The 19,783-nt window shown below is 47.4% G+C and overlaps 1 protein-coding gene and 8 non-coding genes across 9 annotated transcripts in view; all 9 read right to left on the bottom strand.

Moving 5' to 3' along the window:
- LOC147322456 (myelin-associated glycoprotein-like) overlaps positions 1-19,783 on the bottom strand; it is a 164,845-nt gene that overhangs the window by 35,524 nt on the left and 109,538 nt on the right. The gene's annotated exons all lie outside the window — the stretch shown is intronic.
- Positions 4,338-4,419, bottom strand: trnas-aga (transfer RNA serine (anticodon AGA)). Its single transcript has one exon. It is a non-coding gene; the product is annotated as a tRNA-Ser (tRNA).
- Positions 4,995-5,066, bottom strand: trnag-ucc (transfer RNA glycine (anticodon UCC)). Its single transcript has one exon. It is a non-coding gene; the product is annotated as a tRNA-Gly (tRNA).
- trnas-aga (transfer RNA serine (anticodon AGA)) lies at positions 14,407-14,488 on the bottom strand. Its single transcript has one exon. It is a non-coding gene; the product is annotated as a tRNA-Ser (tRNA).
- trnag-ucc (transfer RNA glycine (anticodon UCC)) lies at positions 15,064-15,135 on the bottom strand. Its single transcript has one exon. It is a non-coding gene; the product is annotated as a tRNA-Gly (tRNA).
- On the bottom strand, positions 16,490-16,571 carry trnas-aga (transfer RNA serine (anticodon AGA)). Its single transcript has one exon. It is a non-coding gene; the product is annotated as a tRNA-Ser (tRNA).
- trnag-ucc (transfer RNA glycine (anticodon UCC)) lies at positions 17,147-17,218 on the bottom strand. The gene has a single exon. It is a non-coding gene; the product is annotated as a tRNA-Gly (tRNA).
- On the bottom strand, positions 18,573-18,654 carry trnas-aga (transfer RNA serine (anticodon AGA)). Its single transcript has one exon. It is a non-coding gene; the product is annotated as a tRNA-Ser (tRNA).
- Positions 19,230-19,301, bottom strand: trnag-ucc (transfer RNA glycine (anticodon UCC)). Its single transcript has one exon. It is a non-coding gene; the product is annotated as a tRNA-Gly (tRNA).

Genomic DNA, 19,783 nt, shown 5'->3' with positions numbered 1-19,783 from the left:
GCCCAAAAAACAACAAGGAATTGTTTTCCTTTAAAATGATGATGTCATCTTGCTGGTGATGGAGGCTCGAATAGGTTGCGCGGGAGACTCCATTATCAGCAAAATCTGGTATGAATGTGTGTGGAGGTATGCATGTGAATGGACTGTGATGGACTGACGACTACAAGTTTTGACTGACTTGATACTGAGACAATGACTGCACCCACTTTAGGATTAGTAAATGCCAATAAACAATTCACCCAGCGGGCAAGAGAAGGGTGGATGCTTCGCTTTGTTTTGTTTTGTTTTTGCAGGAGCAGGAGGATAAGAGAGACTGGAGGAGGAGACTCTAGCTTCACATAAGTATGAACTGCAGACTTAACACTTTGGTTGCTGAGTCTGAGTTACTGATGTTTGCATTAAGAAAACTGTGCTATATTAGCTGTGTTTTGATTAAGGTATCATGTTATATTATTGGGAATGCCAAATGCTACAGTGGAGACAACTATTGATATCACTCATGACTGGAATATGTTACTATTAACCACAGCAGGCCACTGTAAAAAAGTCAATTAAATGTTATAGAGGAAAATCGCCAAAATTTAACAATACCTATGAATGGCTTGCCACGTTCAGAATAGAGATATGGAATAATAAACATTGGTCCACGTGATTTAGGTTCTCATTTGAAATAGTAAGTTATTAGATGTAGAATATAATTGACAGGGACATTTGATAGAATGTGGTACTGAAAAAGAACAAGAGCAAAGTAAATAAAGAAAAATATTGTGTTTGGTTTGGATAAATTCAAATTAAAATGTACCTTTACACTCAGAGGATCAATATGGAATAAAACATATGCAAAATTTGTATGAAGTACATGACTGATAACTGTTCTGTCCTGAGCGTTTGTTTCTAGAGCACCCACTTGACCACACCAACAGTTTCTCGCCACCAACAGGGGGTATTTGCAAAGAATAGGGAGGAATATCATCAAAAACTGGGAAACGTAAGCCCTGAAGGGGGTGATGACACCATAACTTTCACTTATGGTCAAATTCTTAAAATTTGACCCCAAACTTGAAGATTCTTCAAACATTTAGAGACAGAGTGGATAAACATAATGTCGCAAACCACATAAGGATGGAGCATTTGAATCAATAAGATGGTGAAATAACACGCAGTAAAATGTGGATCATGTTGATTATGTTTATTCCAGTGTGCAGAGGAGTCAATTCCCTTCACAAAGTTTATAAATTCACTTGAACCAAAATTAGGAGCACCCGGTGCTGCAAGAGTTAATAGTCACAATACCCAAGGACAAGCACAAGAGCATGACTGATATGATGGGACTGGGATTTTGCTACACTTAATTATTGCAGACACAACTAAAACTAGAACTATAACTAATCAAAACTAAACTAAACTAGCAAACAATTGGTAAAAACTGATTAAAACTGATATAAAATTGAAAATCTGAAGTCGAAGCTAAATAAAAATAAAAACTGATGAAAATTGCAAAACTATTACAACTATGGTCCAGACTAAGATGGCGTTGGACATCTTCAGGGCAGAAAAGGGTTGGTGTGACCAAGGTGTGGTTTGGCTTGTTGTATGTACATTTCAAAATGTTACAGCTCTGGATGGACCAGTTACCAGGGCATGGAAGGATGACAGACTTCATTACATGAGGAGAAGGGAAATTTCCGGGATTGAGGATCCTCTGGGATAACAAGGCTGGAGCAACGGTACTCGAGAGAAGAATTTCTGATACTTTCTGAGATATGATGTCACTAACCTTCTCTTTTAATTGTCTAGCTCCAATGAATTGACACATGGGAGTGTGTCAAAAAGGGGGAGTTGAGTCCAAACATCAAACAATGGTTTTATGAACATCTTATGACGTTATTTCTGTGTTTAATAATTTAGCTATGGTAAAACTTAAGCTTATAATGTGCTAGACTTAGAAAGGGTTCACTAATTTTTGATTTCTTTTACATACACATAGATTATGATTAGAATAAGTCCCTGGGTCAGAGAGTCCTGAACATAATATTTTAAATGGCCTGTATTTATATAGCGCTTTACTAGTCCCTAAGGACCCCAAAGCGCTTTACATATCCAGTCATCCACCCATTCACACACACATTCACACACTGGTGACGGCAAGCTACATTGTAGCCACAGCCACCCTGGGGCGCACTGACAGAGGCGAGGCTGCCGGACACTGGCACCACCGGGCCCTCTGACCACCACCAGTAGGCAACGGGTGAAGTGTCTTGCCCAAGGACACAACGACCGAGACTGTCCAAGCCGGGGCTCGAACCGGCAACCTTCCGATTACAAGGCGAACTCCCAACTCTTGAGCCACGATCGCCCCATTTAAACCAAATTTGAATCATTAGAACAACAATGGATAACAATATTAGATTATCAAGGCTAGGGAGAGAGGTGTTTTGGTTTTCTGTCTCTTGCAGAGAAAGGAAGAGACACCAGACGGGGACACGGAGATGTGAGGACCCTTCACAGCAGAGACAGATGTAGGGACTGCCGAGACAGCAACTGGGGTCAAGTGTCATGGCGTTTGGGCTCCTGGAGAAGATGGATCCCACAAACACAGCAATAACCATGAAGGGGTTGGCGAAAACCAGGAACACCAGACCAACGAGGTTCGAGAGGCTCTTGGCAAAAAGGGGGACACGGCGGTGACCCCAAAACACACAGATCTTTGTTTGAAATCGGGGCAGAATAATCCCCAGAACTGTGCAATGACTAAAGGGTGGTCTAACCCCGGAGGTCGAAGAAAGAAGCTGAGAATCACCCAACTGGAAGACACTGGTAGCTGCAGCAATAGAAACAAAGGTTAAAAGTTCCTTAGACAGAGGTTCTAGTCTAAGTACATTTGAAAGGTATAAGGTGACATTAAAAAAGGGGTGGAAAACTGGAGCACCAAAATAAAGCTGTGGGAAAATTGGGAGTGATGGGAGTGTCATCTGTAACTGCTGTTATGGTTGTAAATCTAACTTTGCTTGCATCTGAACTGCGTGAACACAGAGGTCATCCCACAGATGGTCCACCCGTTAAAGGGGGACAGAGGGCCTCAGGATCAAGAAGACCTGGACCTTGCAAATGCTGGAGTGCATGTTGTAAGTGATCTCTTTCAGAGATCAAAAGGGGGAATTATTAGATTATTCTGTTATTATATGTTACCTTATATATGTAATCAAAGTAGTTGAATTAGAATACTGCTGTAGATCACATTATACCCTTTAATATAGAGTGTGTGAGCTGTATGTAGTTTAGTTCTCATTATACTTTTGAGTTAACAGAACATATTCACATATTAGTTCATTAGATAAATGTGCATCACTCTGTATCCTTGATCTGCTGGGAATGTGTTACACTGTTTTCTTGACATGCTTAATTGTTGAATCATGAAGAGAAGGTTGTAAGCAGGAGACTCTGTGTCTAAAGACAGGGGAGATAGATAGACCACATTCCACACCCCCACCTTACAGAAAGCAGAGAAACAACTGCCGAGGTCATAACTTAGGCGCTGTAACAGAGAAAAAATGTGATGTTTTGGCTTTTACGACTAGCTGGGGGCCACTAGAGACTATAAAAAGCTGAGCAACCCGTCACCACTTTGAGACATGTGCCTGACCCTCTGGTAGCATCTCTCCCGTCCGGACGTTGTAATGCTCTGACTGTTGAATTGTATGGAAATAAATGATTGTTGATTGAGCATTGATACACCGAGTATTGTCCCTCCTTCAGCCCAAAGATTCAAAGAATTGGGAGAATTCAACACTCTCTATCATTAGATGGAGAGAGTGTACAAAGGCCGGCATAGTGGGTCTGTGGCCACTCTTGCTTGCGCTTTTGCGTGTCTGTCAGCCAGCTGTGGAGAAGAGCAAAGTTTTTACATGCAAAGAGCTGTAGTGAAAAGCAGTGTTCCAAACAATGAAATGTGTCCACTCCTTGTGCTTTTCATGCAGTAATGTTTGAAGCTATTTCTGCTGTTGTCCCATTCCCGGTGAAATCCGCTGTGCCTCCAATCCCGATCCCAGTCCTCTTGCAAAGCAATCAGCATTTGTCAGACGCATGAGTCATTGGCGGTACTCAGACTGGATCCTGGACGACTACACGGGGGCACGTGTGGGGTGGCTAAGAGACCAATTGAAGGATGCCATGTTTACTGAATATGTGCCTAATTTTGTCAGGACATAGCTGGGTCCATTGCTTCTGCGTGCTCTATTTTCACAAGCAAAGGCCTGGCTCTTTCTCCTGGCACCTTCTCAGGTGATCTCCATGCCTTCTTCTCAAATCAACGTCTGGACTGGCACAAAACAGCTGACCGTTGTCGACAGGATTCGAACCTGTGCGGGGAGACCCCAATGGATTTCTAGTCCATCGCCTTGACCGCTCGGCCACAACAACCACATTGGGCTGTGGAACTACATACTTGAAAGACATACGTCTTCCAAGTCCTACGCCACACATCTTTCAAGTAGGATGTGCACAACAACGGCCACGCTGGATTGTAAATGCGGTAGCTGCATGACTTTGGTGCGAAAGCTTGTGGTTTTGCAGTTCTGTGAGATTGGTGCAGCACAGCTGCGGTTGAAGCTAGCTGGCTGACATTAGCTTGCTGGTTTGCATGAACAGTAACACACACAGCTGATGATTTTGCCACCGCAAAGAGCTGATCAGTACATGGTTAGTAAAATGTTATCTTCATTCCAAACATTCAGCACAATATTTAAAGTGGGACTGGGTATCTTTATGAAGAAGTAGCGTGTCCAATCCCAGTTTCATGTAAGAAGGTATAGGTATGAAGTGATGAGAACTCAAAGCCTGTTTGAACAGTGTCTTTACACAGCAAACGGTAGCAGCGAGGCCGATGAAGAATGCACCTGGCCTGACATTGTAAGCATTTGCAGAAAGAGCGGAGAACGTTTTTAGTGTAAAACAGTACGCACCCCACATGCTTGAACAGCACTGCGAGTGGCAACTGCGATGGCCGGGAATCGAACCCGGGTCAACTGCTTGGAAGGTAGCTATGCTCGCCACTATACCACCATCGCTGTGAAAGACTACAACATCACTGATTCATTGTCCGGCTTATACAGATTTTCAGGACAATTAACAAGGTGGGCATTGTGATTACTCGCTTGTCAGGTTCTAAACTGGTCAAAAGGTAGATCACTAAAAAGACTAGTGCTTTCATGCAACTGCACATTTAATCTCATCAGCAAAGCTTCTTAGCTACTCAAGTGTGGCCTCTCATGCATTTAAACTCTTGCGTGATTTTTAGCACCTTGAGAGTCGCAATGGTCACGCGAGTTCTTCAGGTCACAGCAGACAAGGCGAGAATAGGTGTGAATCTGTCTTGGGACGAATCTGGGACGAGGACGTCTTTGGCTCCTCTTTCAAGTTATTGGACTTTGGCAAAAAGGTTTTACGCTTAATTCAAAAATGAGAGCAAGTGTCTGTGTCCCGAATACAAAGTGGGAGCTGGTTCCACAGAGAGGGGCCTGAAAAGTGATGGCTCTGCCTTCCATTGCACTTTAAAATCCCCTCGGAAGCCAGCAGTCTGAGAGCAAAGCACTCTGTTGGGATGATATGGCACTGTGAGATCTTGTAGACAAAATTGGTGGTGATTATTCAAGACCTTGTGTGTGAGGGCAAGTATTTGGATTTTTATTTGGGATTTAATTGGGAGCCAATGAAGAGAGAAGTCCATATGGGGGAAATCTACTCTGTCCTTCCAGTCCCTGACTGTGCTCTGGATGCAGCGTTTTGGAAAACAGTGTAAAGGCTTTTCAGGAAGCTTTTAGGACACTGTGAAAATACTGAATTTGAATAGTGGAGGCTAGAAGTAGTGAATGTATCTGTAAGGTAGTGACTGGAATAAGTCACAAGGTGTCGCTGTTGAGCTGCATATATGGTGTAAATGTTAGCAATTTTGGCCATTCGTCCTCTGCAGGACACCGTACTTTAGATTTCTTGTTCGCGCGGGCGCCATCTTGGGTCAGTGTTTGCTGTGATTTGCGAAGGTAAGCACTGCCAGTGGCGAACTGCATCAGTTTTGTGTTGTATTCATCGCCGAGACCGTGGAATGTTGTAGAAGGCACGGTTATTGTTACTTAATGTGTATTCTGTGTATATGTGTTGTTGTATTTTGCAATGTTGATAGTCACGGAGTGTTTGCTGTGATTTGCGAAGGGCCAGCAGCAGAGTTGGAGTGGTGTTTGCCCCTGCTTCCGAATAAACGGCGCGGTCCGAGCCACAAATTGAACACCTGTGTCCGACTGGTCTCTCTGCGGTGCACCCCAATCCAACACAATTTAACACAACGCAGAGTCCGGGGTGTAGGGAGGCCCCTGCACTGGTTGGGTTACATCTTTGGTGCCGTGACCCCGGATTTGTGGCACTTCGAGACCGAAGAGAAAGCAATGCCGACACCCCCCAGCTACGCAGCCATAGTAAGAGGTGTCGCCATCTGATGGGGTGCTGAACTAAGTATATAACTGCCTGTGCAGCTGTATTACTGGGACTTTCATCTCCCCAGGCATATCCTTTGAAAGTGAAATCTTGGGGTGGTTTCATTTGAGGGTTTCTGTCCCTGAAAAAAAAAAAATAAAGACTCAGAGACTTGAATTGTAGAAAGAATGCTAAATGATGTTCCCTGTCTATAATGATAATCATTGAATACGGTTAAGTAATTGCTGCTGATTTGTGTCATTCACAACCTCTGTGCTGAAGATAGTTGTTTAACTACGCTCTGAGTTTAATGCTGTTTTTTTGTGAATTCTTTTTTTTTCTGCGTTATAGAATGATAGTTGTCATACATCTGTGTTGTGTTCTATTTTACTAGAAATATATTGTACTTACTCACAGTTAAGCATACTACAAGTAGCCCACACACATTTTCTGGTGCAGCTAAATTAGAGATACAGGACAGTGAAAATGTTGAGAGACGTTGCAGACACTCCAAAGAGGGCACAGCCTCACCTTTTGAATGAAGGGGCTACAGCTAGCGCCAGTACAGTGGACCAACAGTCATCAGTGAAGTCGAAGCTGGTCACCCAGTTCCCCAGCTTCACTGGCCAGCGGTTACAGTATCACACCCCAATCAGGGACCTCACCGACTCTGGGCTGGGCACACAACAGACCCCACCACCAACCATGCTTTCACCCCAGACTGATCTTGGCGTGGCTCCAGCTCATGCCCCACCACTGCCACCCTATGGAGGCCAAATGCAGGTGCCCTCACACCTATCTGAAATTCGCCCAAGGTCAGTGCCAACCAACCAGACAAGCCAGTCCAACCACAGCCCTCTAACTACAGCCCCTCCAGTGTTTCGGCCAGATATACAGATAACTATGCCCCCTGCTTTTTCCCCTCAGGCCAGTGTCCATGGGCCCACTGCTACACCGGCACCCCATGTTGCCTCATATCCCAACTACCCAGCGGTGCACAGTACCCAGCATCCCACCCTGAACCAATCACTTAACACTCCTTACCCAACGATGACCGTTCCATTCAGCCCCCAAGCATACACCAGCCATCTGTATTCCACACCTGCCCCCCAAGCCGCCATGCCAAGCCCCCTAACAGTGCAGGGAGTGGGCATAATGAATAATCCCTCTGCAGCCGAGCAGACCCTTGAAAGTTCAAAGCATGGGCTGACGCCCCGTTTGCCCCACATGCCACTAGCTGCTGTCCACGACTCTCGAGCCCCCCTCCACTCATCTGCTATAAGCCCCAACACTGTCATGCCCCCTATCGTGAATATGACCCATGGAGGTTCTATAGCCCCACCCGGCACCCATGCCTCAATGCACGTACCAACCTCTGCTTTAGACCCCCAAGTTAGTGGACACCCTGGCATACCCCCCCCAGCAGGTGCATACATCTTTAAGCGCTCCGGGCCGGGCTGCAGCCAACGCTAACCCCCCATTTGCTGCCTACGGTGGTTTTATACAGACTCATCAAGTGAAAAATGTCCAAGTCTTCACTGGCAGTGCTGACAGCAAGGTGCTTGTAGAGGACTGGATTCGTGACATGCAGTATCTTTTTGAGGCAATAGAGCTCCCCATTCACCTCCGCTTTTCCACGGTGGTGCGTCACCTAACTGGTGAAGCCCGAAAGCTGGTCCTGAATCTACCTCTCCATGACCAAACACCTGAAAGGGCATTCGAAGAACTGAGAGCAGAGTACGGCGACACACAGAGCTCCTCAGATCTACTAGCGGACTTCTATGAGCGTGTTCAGAGGTCTGGGGAGTCTGCCTGTTCATATGCTATAGCACTGGAGGCAACACTGCGAGCTGTGGAAGAAAACCAAAGAGGAGGCAAGCCTTTTCCTGACCGTGACAGTAAACTCACCCGGCAGTTCATACGGGGGATTAATGATGAGGATGTGTATGCGAGGATCTCGCCAATGAAGCCCCGGCTTTTGAGTTTCCGTGAGCTGCAGGCTGAGCTCCGAAATCTAGCAAAAGAAACAAAGAGATTCCAGCCTCAAAACAAATCAAAGAAAACTTATGCCCAGGTACAAGTGGCATCAGAGTGTAGTGTGAATGTGAAGGCAGAAAAGGCTAAACATCCCTCAGAGTGGTCAGAGCTAGCAGAGATGGTCAAGAAATTAGCACTGAGCCAGGAGGAGCAGATGGCCAAGTTGACCCACCTTGAATCGAGAATTTATGCTCCATCCTCTGCCACTCCACTGAGAGTCCGACCACCCCGTGGGGCTACAACCCCAATGTCAGTGGTCACATGCTACCGGTGTGGGAAGCAAGGACACATAGCCCGGGTTTGCAGAGCAGTGCTCCCGGGGCCTGAACAGACGTGGGCACACGATCCTCAGCCTGTGACCCCCATGGAGGGAAACACTTACTCAGCTCAGCCTTTAAACAGATAAAGCCCATGGTCGCCGGGGCAACCATGGGCGAGCAGCAAGTCCCCACACTGCAGGTGAACAAAGGTGACGGAGGGGAGAGCACTCCCCTAGTTGGTCCCAGGAACGAGGGGGAGGTGGAAGTCAACGGAATGAAGTGCAGGGCACTCATCAACTCTGGCTCCCAGATAACCAGTATTATGCACCAGTACTGGCGCAGCCACCCCACCCTCCATAAACAAAAACTGCAGCCTTCTAAGATACCCATAGAAGGTGCAGGGGGCCAGAGTGTCACCTACCATGGTGTGCTACGCATCAACCTAAAATTGTTGGGGAGAGAGTTTAAGGGTGTGCCTGCTTTTGTTGTCACTAACACAGAGTACCGCTCCTCTGTTCCTCTGCTTGTGGGAACTAATGTCCTCCGTGCCTCCAGAAGTCACCTCCAGGCAACCTACGGCCAGCAGTTCCTCCTCCAGGTCAAGGAGACTCATCCGGAGTGGCACGCCTCCCTGCTAGAGATTGAGAGCACTGACCAGTGTGATATGGATGACACAGTGGGCCCTGTTGTTTATACTGGTCGCAAGGTGCACATTCAAGCAGGGAAAGAGATGGATTTAATGTGCAAAATAAAAGCTGGACCACAAAGAAAGACTTATACAGCCCTAATTGAAGGCCACCCCTCCCTGCGGCTCAGCCAAGACATCCTGGTCGCCAGAGTTCTTGCTGATGTAAAGAAAGGATGTGCCCCGGTAAGAGTGATGAACCTCTCCCAGCATGCTATCACTATCAAGCCTCACACGCATCTGGCCAAGGCATCTCTGGTGGAAAGTATTGTGGACTTTTCAGACAGGGTGCGGGGCAGTCATCACATTAGCGGAGGCAGAGAAGCATGCCTGGGTATGGACCACGTTGTGGCAAGCCAGGAAGTGGATTTAAGTGGAGCAGATGTTGAAAACGAGCACCAGCGTTCCCTTCTTAAAGAGCTTGTGGAAAGGAACATGGGTGTGTTCTCACAGCACCCCCTGGATTATGGCCATACAAAGACTGTGCAACATGAAATCCCTCTGGTCGACCCTAAGCCATTTCGACTGCCTTACCGTAAGATCCCCCCATCACAGTGGCAGGACGTGAGAAGGTTACTGACAGAAATGGAGGCAACAGGAGTTATCAGGCCCAGCAAAAGTCCATATGCTTCACCTGTCGTGATCGTAACCAAGAAAGATGGATCACTAAGGCTGTGTATTGACTACAGGAAACTGAACTCCTGTAGCACGAGAGATACTTTCCCTCTCCCCAGAATAGAAGAAGCCCTGGAGGCTCTAGGGCAGGCAAGATACTTCTCCACCCTTGACCTCACCTCTGGTTATTGGCAGGTGGAGGTGGCGGAGCAAGACAAACACAAGACGGCATTCAGCACCCCTATGGGGCTGTTTGAAGCAAATCGTATGCCCTTTGGACTGCAGAATGCTCCCTCCACCTTTCAGAGACTCATGACCTGCTGCTTTGGCGACTTGAACTTCACCCACCTCCTAATCTATCTTGATGATCTCATCATATTCTCCAAAACCTTTGATGAGCATCTGGAAAGACTGCAGCTGGTGTTCGATCGGCTTCGGGAGCATGGCTTGAAGTTAAAGCCTTCTAAATGCCACCTAGTGAGAAAGGAGGTTCAGTATTTGGGTCACTTAGTGTCTGCTGAGGGGATCCGGACAGACCCAGAGAAGATCAGCAAGGTGAAAAACTGGGTGAGGCCCACAAATCGCAAAGAAGTGTTGCAATTCCTGGGATTCGCTGGATACTATAGGCGGTATGTAAGTGGGTACTCTACCCTAGCTGCTCCCCTGTACCGCCTAACTGCTGGTGACCCCAGAAAGAAAAGGAGAGGGGGAAAGAAAAGTCTGGCTACCGACCCACCCTTTTTGTGGACAGATGAATGCGAGAAGGCATTTAAGACCCTAAAAGAAAGGCTGACAAGCGCTCCAGTGCTGGGATATCCTGACTATAGCTTGCCCTTCGTTCTGCAGACGGACGCCTCAGGGGAGGGTCTGGGCGCCGTTCTAGCTCAGATCCAAGGTGGAGCTGAGAGGGTCATAGCCTTCACCAGTAGAGGTTTGAGCCCAGCAGAGACAAGGTATCCTGCACACAAACTCGAGTTCCTTGCTCTTAAATGGGCGGTCACCGACAAATTCTACGACCACCTCTATGGGCGTAGATTCTCTGTCCAGACAGACAACAACCCTCTCAAGTATGTTATGTCATCAGCGAAGCTGGATGCCACAGGCCAGCGGTGGGTGTCTAGGCTGGCTGCTTTCGATTTCGATGTCCAGTATCGGAGGGGACAGAGCAACACAAACGCTGACGCCCTCTCTCGCATGTCTAACCAGGAGGTCATGCACATCCTACAGACATGCCCTCAGTGGGTGGGTGTCGACGAACAGGGGCATGGTGCGACACAGGCTACCCAGGATACTCAAAGCCTCACTGGCCATGGCACGCCTACAGGGGAGGAACTGGAACTCGGGCCACCTACATCCACTGAGCCTTACAGGGATGTGGGGATGGAATCCCTGCCCACCATGACCAAACAGGAGATCCGTGCAGGGCAGAAAAAAGACCTCGTTATTGGCCCTGTCTTGCACTATAAGAGTATGAACCAGAAGCCGAGCCGCAGTGAGCGAATGAGTGCCGAAGGACACGTGCACCTCCTCTTAAAGGAGTGGAGAAGGTTAGCGGTAAGGGATGGCATCCTGTACCGCTGCGTCCAAGACAGCCAAAGGGGAGTAGTTGAGCAATTGGTGCTACCAGAGGATTTGCGTATATCAGTGAAGACTGCTCTCCACGATGACTCAGGCCACCTTGGTTTTGAGAGGACATTGCACATGATAAGGGAGAGGTTTTATTGGCCACGGATGTTCCAGGAAATCAAGGCTTGGTGCGAACAATGTGAGAGGTGCTGCCTTAGGAAAACTCCAACCGCAGGGGTCAGGGCCCCCCTGGTCAGTATCCACAGCAGTGCCCCCTTGGAGCTAGTTTGTGTGGATTTTTTGACTCTTGAGAAATCAAAAGGTGGTATCGAAAATGTCCTCGTGGTCACTGACCATTTCTCACGCTATGCACAAGCATACCCCACTAAAGACCAAAAAGCCAGCACAGTGGCTAGGGTGCTGTATAGAAACTTTTTCTGTCGGTTTGGCTTCCCAGCAAAACTGCATGCAGACCAAGGGCGCAATTTTGAAAGTGCTGTGGTGAAGGAGCTGTGTAAATGCACCGGCATCACTAAGACCCACACCACGCCCTATCACCCACAGGGCAACGGGACAACTGAACGGTTTAACCGCACCCTCATGAACATGCTGGGGACGCTAGAACCTCACCTGAAACCCCGGTGGCACGAATATGTGGATGCAATGACACACGCCTACAACTGCACCCGCCATGATTCGACAGGGTACACACCATACTACCTGATGTTTGGCAGGCATCCACGGCTCCCTGTCGACTTGGTCTTTGGGCTGTCAACCACTAATGGGTCGGGGGGATATAGCGATTATGTCCAGACCCTGCATGACTGCTTGTCACAGGCTTACGCACAGGCTAATCAGGCCTCTCGCCAGGCTAAGGGTCACCAGAAAAGATACTATGACCGACAAGCAAAGAGTCAAAGCTTCAGCCCGGGTGACAGAGTCCTGGTTAAAGTGTGTCATGTGGAGGGGCGAAGCAAACTAGGAGACAAGTGGGAGTCACGTCCATACATTGTGGTGAAGAAACAGCCAGACATGCCGGTGTATGTGGTGCGATCGGAAAATGGTGATACAGAGAGAGTGGTCCACCGCAACCTACTCACGCAGTGTATGTTTCTTCCCGTGGAGCAGGTGGGAGAGGAGGCAAGAGAGGAAATGGAGCTTGACGTGGAGGAGGTTCATGGAGGAGGGATTGAGGACAGTGGAGAGCAGGCTGGTGAAGTAATCAGACAGGATGAAGAGTCGGACATGATCGAGGACGGGGAGACTGATAGCCTGGAAGGAGGTGTGAAGGGAATTTCACCTGAAGCAGCAAATGGATCACTTGCCCCCACAGGACCGGAGGAAAGGGACCCAGGGGCAGCACAAGAGAGTGAAGATTGGAGGGGGAATGAGACTGCCAGGGTCACCCACTCACCTCCCAGACCAAGAGAACCAAGGAGGAACTTGCCGAGGAGTTGGCATCCCCCAAAGAGACTGACTTATGGGTTGAGAGTTAACGAACCAGGGGAGGATCAGGAGAAGATAGAAAGGGGATGGAAGCTGTGGCAGAGGGCCAAAGCAAGAAGGGCTGCAGGAAATACATAGGATACACACATAGACATTTTCACATTACACTGCACATCTTCCACCACCATTATTCTTGTGTACATAGTGAGACTGTTCTGTTTTATTTTGTTTTGTTTGATGACTGGGACGCCATCACTTAAAGGAGAGGCGGATGTAAGGTAGTGACTGGAATAAGTCACAAGGTGTCGCTGTTGAGCTGCATATATGGTGTAAATGTTAGCAATTTTGGCCATTCGTCCTCTGCAGGACACCGTACTTTAGATTTCTTGTTCGCGCGGGCGCCATCTTGGGTCAGTGTTTGCTGTGATTTGCGAAGGTAAGCACTGCCAGTGGCGAACTGCATCAGTTTTGTGTTGTATTCATCGCCGAGACCGTGGAATGTTGTAGAAGGCACGGTTATTGTTACTTAATGTGTATTCTGTGTATATGTGTTGTTGTATTTTGCAATGTTGATAGTCACGGAGTGTTTGCTGTGATTTGCGAAGGGCCAGCAGCAGAGTTGGAGCGGTGTTTGCCCCTGCTTCCGAATAAACGGCGCGGTCCGAGCCACAAATTGAACACCTGTGTCCGACTGGTCTCTCTGCGGTGCAACCCAATCCAACACAATTTAACACAACGCAGAGTCCGGGGTGTAGGGAGGCCCCTGCACTGGTTGGGTTACATATCCTTCCTCTCTATCATTAGATGGAGAGAGTGTACAAAGGCCGGCATAGTGGGTCTGTGGCCACTCTTGCTTGCGCTTTTGCGTGTCTGTCAGCCAGCTGTGGAGAAGAGCAAAGTTTTTACATGCAAAGAGCTGTAGTGAAAAGCAGTGTTCCAAACAATGAAATGTGTCCACTCCTTGTGCTTTTCATGCAGTAATGTTTGAAGCTATTTCTGCTGTTGTCCCATTCCCGGTGAAATCCGCTGTGCCTCCAATCCCGATCCTCTTGCAAAGCAATCAGCATTTGTCAGACGCATGAGTCATTGGTTGTACTCAGACTGGATCCTGGACGACTACACGGGGGAACGTGTGGGGTGGCTAAGAGACCAATTGAAGGATGCCATGTTTACTGAATATGTGCCTAATTTTGTCAGGGCATAGCTGGGTCCATTGCTTCTACGTGCTCTATTTTCACAAGCAAAGGCCTGGCTCTTTCTCCTGGCACCTTCTCAGGTGATCTCCATGACTTCTTCTCAAATCAACGTCAGGACTGCCGCAAAACAGCTGACCATTGTCGACAGGATTCGAACCTGTGCGGGGAGACCCCAATGGATTTCTAGTCCATCGCCTTGACCGCTCGGCCACAACAACCAAATTGGGCTGTGGAACTACATACTTGAAAGACATACGTCTTCCAAGTCCTACGCCACACATCTTTCAAGTAGGATGTGCACAACAACGGCCACCCTGGATTGTAAATGCGGTAGCTGCATGACTTTGGTGCGAAAGCTTGTGGTTTTGCAGTTCCGTGAGATTGGTGCAGCACAGCTGCGGTTGAAGCTAGCTGGCTGACATTAGCTTGCTTGTTTGCATGAACAGTAACACACACAGCTGATGATTTTGCCACCGCAAAGAGCTGATCAGTACATGGTTAGTAAAATGTTATCTTCATTCCAAACATTCAGCACAATATTTAAAGTGGGACTGGGTGTCTTTATGAAGAAGTAGCGTGTCCAATCACAGTTTCATGTAAGAAGGTATAGGTATGAAGTGATGAGAAGTCAAAGCCTGTTTGAACAGTGTCTTTCCACAGCAAACGGTAGCAGCGAGGCCGATGAAGAATGCACCTGGCCTGACATTGTAAGCATTTGCAGAAAGAGCGGAGAACGTTTTTAGTGTAAAACAGTACGCAGCCCACATGCTTGAACAGCACTGCGAGTGGCAACTGCAATGGCCGGGAATCGAACCCGGGTCAACTGCTTGGAAGGCAGCTATGCTCGCCACTATACCACCATCGCTGTGAAAGACTACAACATCACTGATTCATTGTCCGGCTTATACAGATTTTCAGGACAATTAACAAGGTGGGCATTGTGATTACTCGCTTGTCAGGTTCTAAACTGGTCAAAAGGTAGATCACTAAAAAGACTAGTGCTTTCATGCAACTGCACATTTAATCTCATCAGCAAAGCTTCTTTGCTACTCAAGTGTGGCCTCTCACGCATTTAAACTCTTGCGTGATTTTTAGCACCTTGAGAGTCGCAATGGTCACGCGAGTTCTTCAGGTCACAGCAGACAAGGTGAGAATAGGTGTGAATCTGTCTTGGGACGAATCTGGGACGAGGACGTCTTTGGCTCCTCTTTCAAGTTATTGGACTTTGGCAAAAAGGTTTTACGCTTAATTCAAAAATGAGAGCAAGTGTCTGTGTCCCGAATACAAAGTGGGAGCTGGTTCCACAGAGAGGGGCCTGAAAAGTGATGGCTCTGCCTTCCATTGCACTTTAAAATCCCCTCGGAAGCCAGCAGTCTGAGAGCAAAGCACTCTGTTGGGATGATATGGCACTGTGAGATCTTGTAGACAAAATTGGTGGTGATTATTCAAGACCTTGTGTGTGAGGGCAAGTATTTGGATTTTTATTTGGGATTTAATTGGGAGCCAATGAAGAGAGAAGTCCGTATGGGGGAAATCTACTCTGTCCTTCCAGTCCCTGACTGTGCTCTGGATGCAGCGTTTTGGAAAACAGTGTAAAGGCTTTTCAGGAAGCTTTTAGGACACTGTGAAAATACTGAATTTGAATAGTGGAGGCTAGAAGTAGTGAATGTATCCTTCCTCTCTATCATTAGATGGAGAGAGTGTACAAAGGCCGGCATAGTGGGTCTGTGGCCACTCTTGCTTGCGCTTTTGCGTGTCTGTCAGCCAGCTGTGGAGAAGAGCAAAGTTTTTACATGCAAAGAGCTGTAGTGAAAAGCAGTGTTCCAAACAATGAAATGTGTCCACTCCTTGTGCTTTTCATGCAGTAATGTTTGAAGCTATTTCTGCTGTTGTCCCATTCCCGGTGAAATCCGCTGTGCCTCCAATCCCGATCCTCTTGCAAAGCAATCAGCATTTGTCAGACGCATGAGTCATTGGCGGTACTCAGACTGGATCCTGGACGACTACACGGGGGAACGTGTGGGGTGGCTAAGAGACCAATTGAAGGTTGCCATGTTTACTGAATATGTGCCTAATTTTGTCAGGACATAGCTGGGTCCATTGCTTCTGCGTGCTCTATTTTCACAAGCAAAGGCCTGGCTCTTTCTCCTGGCACCTTCTCAGGTGATCTCCATGCCTTCTTCTCAAATCAACGTCTGGACTGGCGCAAAACAGCTGACCGTTGTCGACAGGATTCGAACCTGTGCGGGGAGACCCCAATGGATTTCTAGTCCATCGCCTTGACCGCTCGGCCACAACAACCACATTGGGCTGTGGAACTACATACTTGAAAGACATACGTCTTCCAAGTCCTACGCCACACATCTTTCAAGTAGGATGTGCACAACAACGGCCACGCTGGATTGTAAATGCGGTAGCTGCATGACTTTGGTGCGAAAGCTTGTGGTTTTGCAGTTCCGTGAGATTGGTGCAGCACAGCTGCGGTTGAAGCTAGCTGGCTGACATTAGCTTGCTTGTTTGCATGAACAGTAACACACACAGCTGATGATTTTGCCACCGCAAAGAGCTGATCAGTACATGGTTAGTAAAATGTTATCTTCATTCCAAACATTCAGCACAATATTTAAAGTGGGACTGGGTGTCTTTATGAAGAAGTAACGTGTCCAATCCCAGTTTCATGTAAGAAGGTATAGGTATGTAGTGATGAGAACTCAAAGCCTGTTTGAACAGTGTCTTTACACAGCAAACGGTAGCAGCGAGGCCAATGAAGAATGCACCTGGCCTGACATTGTAAGCATTTGCAGAAAGAGCGGAGAACGTTTTTAGTGTAAAAAAGTACGCAACCCAAATGCTTGAACAGCACTGCGAGTGGCAACTGCGATGGCCGGGAATCGAACCCGGATCAACTGCTTGGAAGGCAGCTATGCTTGCCACTATACCACCATCGCTGTGAAAGACTACAACATCACTGATTCATTGTCCGGCTTATACAGATTTTCAGGACAATTAACAAGGTGGGCATTGTGATTACTCGCTTGTCAGGTTCTAACCTGGTCAAAAGGTAGATCACTAAAAAGACTAGTGCTTTCATGCAACTGCACATTTAATCTCATCAGCAAAGCTTCTTTGCTACTCAAGTGTGGCCTCTCACGCATTTAAACTCTTGCGTGATTTTTAGCACCTTGAGAGTCGCAATGGTCACGCGAGTTCTTCAGGTCACAGCAGACAAGGTGAGAATAGGTGTGAATCTGTCTTGGGACGAATCTGGGACGAGGACGTCTTTGGCTCCTCTTTCAAGTTATTGGACTTTGGCAAAAAGGTTTTACGCTTAATTCAAAAATGAGAGCAAGTGTCTGTGTCCCGAATACAAAGTGGGAGCTGGTTCCACAGAGAGGGGCCTGAAAAGTGATGGCTCTGCCTTCCATTGCACTTTAAAATCCCCTCGGAAGCCAGCAGTCTGAGAGCAAAGCACTCTGTTGGGATGATATGGCACTGTGAGATCTTGTAGACAAAATTGGTGGTGATTATTCAAGACCTTGTGTGTGAGGGCAAGTATTTGGATTTTTATTTGGGATTTAATTGGGAGCCAATGAAGAGAGAAGTCCATATGGGGGAAATCTACTCTGTCCTTCCAGTCCCTGACTGTGCTCTGGATGCAGCGTTTTGGAAAACAGTGTAAAGGCTTTTCAGGAAGCTTTTAGGACACTGTGAAAATACTGAATTTGAATAGTGGAGGCTAGAAGTAGTGAATGTATCCTTCCTCTCTATCATTAGATGGAGAGAGTGTACAAAGGCCGGCATAGTGAGTCTGTGGCCACTCTTGCTTGCGCTTTTGCGTGTCTGTCAGCCAGCTGTGGAGAAGAGCAAAGTTTTTACATGCAAAGAGCTGTAGTGAAAAGCAGTGTTCCAAACAATGAAATGTGTCCACTCCTTGTGCTTTTCATGCAGTAATGTTTGAAGCTATTTCTGCTGTTGTCCCATTCCCGGTGAAATCCGCTGTGCCTCCAATCCCAGTCCTCTTGCAAAGCAATCAGCATTTGTCAGACGCATGAGTCATTGGCGGTACTCAGACTGGATCCTGGACGACTACACGGGGGAACGTGTGGGGTGGCTAAGAGACCAATTGAAGGATGCCATGTTTACTGAATATGTGCCTAATTTTGTCAGGACATAGCTGGGTCCATTGCTTCTGCGTGCTCTATTTTCACAAGCAAAGGCCTGGCTCTTTCTCCTGGCACCCTCTCAGGTGATCTCCATGACTTCTTCTCAAATCAACAACTGGACTGCCGCAAAACAGCTGACCGTTGTCGACAGGATTCGAACCTGTGCGGGGAGACCCCAATGGATTTCTAGTCCATCGCCTTGACCGCTCGGCCACAACAACCTCATTGGGCTGTGGAACTACATACTTGAAAGACATACGTCTTCCAAGTCCTACGCCACACATCTTTCAAGTAGGATGTGCACAACAACGGCCACCCTGGATTGTAAATGCCGTAGCTGCATGACTTTGGTGCGAAAGCTTGTGGTTTTGCAGTTCCGTGAGATTGGTGCAGCACAGCTGCGGTTGAAGCTAGCTGGCTGACATTAGCTTGCTTGTTTGCATGAACAGTAACACACACAGCTGATGATTTTGCCACTGCAAAGAGCTGATCAGTACATGGTTAGTAAAATGTTATCTTCATTCCAAACATTGAGCACAATATTTAAAGTGGGACTGGGTGTCTTTATGAAGAAGTAGCGTGTCCAATCCCAGTTTCATGTAAGAAGGTATAGGTATGAAGTGATGAGAAGTCAAAGCCTGTTTGAACAGTGTCTTTCCACAGCAAACGGTAGCAGCGAGGCCGATGAAGAATGCACCTGGCCTGACATTGTAAGCATTTGCAGAAAGAGCGGAGAACGTTTTTAGTGTAAAACAGTACGCAACCCACATGCTTGAACAGCACTGCGAGTGGCAACTGCGATGGCCGGGAATCGAACCCGGGTCAACTGCTTGGAAGGCAGCTATGCTCGCCACTATACCACCATCGCTGTGAAAGACTACAACATCACTGATTCATTGTCCGGCTTATACAGATTTTCAGGACAATTAACAAGGTGGGCATTGTGATTACTCGCTTGTCAGGTTCTAAACTGGTCAAAAGGTAGATCACTAAAAAGACTAGTGCTTTCATGCAACTGCACATTTAATCTCATCAGCAAAGCTTCTTTGCTACTCAAGTGTGGCCTCTCACGCATTTAAACTCTTGCGTGATTTTTAGCACCTTGAGAGTTGCAATGGTCACGCGAGTTCTTCAGGTCACAGCAGACAAGGTGAGAATAGGTGTGAATCTGTCTTGGGACGAATCTGGGACGAGGACGTCTTTGGCTCCTCTTTCAAGTTATTGGACTTTGGCAAAAAGGTTTTACGCTTAATTCAAAAATGAGAGCAAGTGTCTGTGTCCCGAATACAAAGTGGGAGCTGGTTCCACAGAGAGGGGCCTGAAAAGTGATGGCTCTGCCTTCCATTGCAC

Source organism: Aulonocara sp. 'chitande type north' Nkhata Bay, linkage group LG9 (assembly GCF_057382095.1).
Source record: "Aulonocara sp. 'chitande type north' Nkhata Bay isolate Kocher_YH1m ecotype deep benthic linkage group LG9, A_spYH_male_GT1.1, whole genome shotgun sequence".
NCBI classification, from domain to species: Eukaryota; Metazoa; Chordata; class Actinopteri; order Cichliformes; family Cichlidae; genus Aulonocara; species Aulonocara sp. 'chitande type north' Nkhata Bay.
Note: the sequence above shows the minus strand (reverse complement) of the source record. Positions and strands in the feature narration are given on the sequence as shown.